This window comes from Capsicum annuum, unplaced genomic scaffold (genome assembly GCF_002878395.1).
Source record: "Capsicum annuum cultivar UCD-10X-F1 unplaced genomic scaffold, UCD10Xv1.1 ctg52379, whole genome shotgun sequence".
Lineage (NCBI taxonomy): Eukaryota > Viridiplantae > Streptophyta > Magnoliopsida > Solanales > Solanaceae > Capsicum > Capsicum annuum.
In genome coordinates this window covers 1-1896 of record NW_025860401.1, presented here as the reverse complement: position 1 = coordinate 1896, position 1896 = coordinate 1, and the positions used below count along the sequence as shown (strand labels likewise).

General features: G+C 41.0%; 1 pseudogene; it reads left to right on the top strand.

Moving 5' to 3' along the window:
* Positions 1-1035: 1035 nt before the first annotated feature.
* LOC107856857 lies at positions 1036-1891 on the top strand (annotated as a pseudogene).
* The last annotated feature ends 5 nt before the right edge of the window (positions 1892-1896 follow it).

Genomic DNA, 1896 nt, shown 5'->3' with positions numbered 1-1896 from the left:
CATTCTTTTTACGCACGAACAAGACTAGAGCACCCCAAGGAGAAATGTTAGGCCTTATAAAACCTTAAGATCTTTCAACTGCTCTTTAAACTCTCTTAACTCTGCAGGAGCCATTCTATATGGTGAAATGGAGATAGGCTGAGTGTCGGGAAGAAGATCAATCCCAAAATCTATTTATCTATCGGGAGGAACTCCAAGAAGATCGTTAGGAAAAACTTCTGGATACTCATTGACAACAGGAACAAACTGGGTATATAAGTAAGTAAGTCTTACTAACTAGTGACGCGTTTTAAAGACGTGCGGGCCTGAGCCCAGAGCGCACAATATCACTAGAGGTCTCTCAGGCCTTTGTTGGTCCACGATGCCTTGCGTGGCCAGGGCCTCAGCTCGGATCATGACAGTTGGGCAGAGACAGGGGTCTCTCGGGCCTTTGATGGTTCGGGAAGCCCATCTCGGCCAGGGCCTCGACTCGGGCCGCGACAATATGCCTTCTTACGTGAACTCATGATTACAAATTGAGAAAAAATGTTACCAGTAGCTATATGCATTACAAACTAATTTTCGCTACTAACCTCCGAGTTAAAACTAGTCAATTTATGACTGAGTCCTCACAATACAGAATAGAGACATAAGATGAAATTAAATTGAGCCCATGGTCAGGGAGAATTCACATACCTCAGCTTGTTTTGGTTGTATCAAAATCAATTTTACACAACCTCTCATTTTCCAACAACAATAGCTACACTCCAATCCAAACAAGTTGTGATCGACCAGAAAAATCCTTTTGTGTTTCTCCATTTAAGCTCACATCTAGAAAACTTAAATTAAGTATTTACAAGGTTTCAAATTGTCAATGCCACATAGTTCATTAAATTGCGTTTGTTTGGAATCAACAAGTTTGACCGATATGAACACCACTTAAATCTCTTATAACACAGACTTTACATTATTTTCATTATTCATCGAATTTCGAATAGTGCAAATCTCTTCTGAGGTAGATTTTTGCATGGGGTGTTGACGTAATCAAACATTTCTTATGGCGTTGACTTTACCCAGTACTTGATCACCAAACTTGTTGAAATCCCAAACATCCCGTACGCCCACGGTGTTCGACAATATTTCCAAAGCTCATTCAATCCTATTCTTCTCATGGGCTTTCTAACGAGTTTTTTTTTCTCCTCATCCAGATGCGCCGTCAAGGCTGATCTCCTAATCCACACTCCTTCACGTTCGTCTTCGCCGCAAGCACCAATCTTTCTAGCCCCATAGAAAGCCAAATGTTCGTGTTCATTTCATCAAATGGGGTTTTGAATTTGAAATTTACACGTTAACTGCACTTGTTGACATGTATGCTAAAATGGGGTTGTTGCCTTCTGCGCGGAAGCTATTTGATGAGATGGAAATGAAGGATGTGCCTACTTGGAATTCTTTGATTTCGGAGTATGCCAAGAATGGAAATGTGGAAAAAGCTTTCAAGTTGTTTTCGGAAATGCCTTCGAGGAATGTGATTCCTTTGACTGCAATGATCTGTGGATGTTCGCAAAATGGGAAGTATGCGGATGCACTAACTGTTTACAAGGAAATGGAGAAAGTCGGAGGGGTAAAGCCTAATGAAGTTAAGATTTCTAGTGTTCTTCCAGCTTGTGTGAATCTTGGGGCACTGGAGGTTGGGGAGAAGATTGAAGTTTATGCAAGAGCAAGTGGATACTTTAAGAATATGTTTGTTTGTAATGCTGTGCTTGAAATGTATACAAAGTGTGTTAGAATTGATAGGGCAATGCAACTCTTTCACGAGATTGGTAGGAGGAGGAACTTGTGTTCTTGGAATGCCATGATCATGGGGTTAGCCGTCCATGGAAAAAGTGATGAAGCTCTTAAGCTTTTCAATCAAATGCT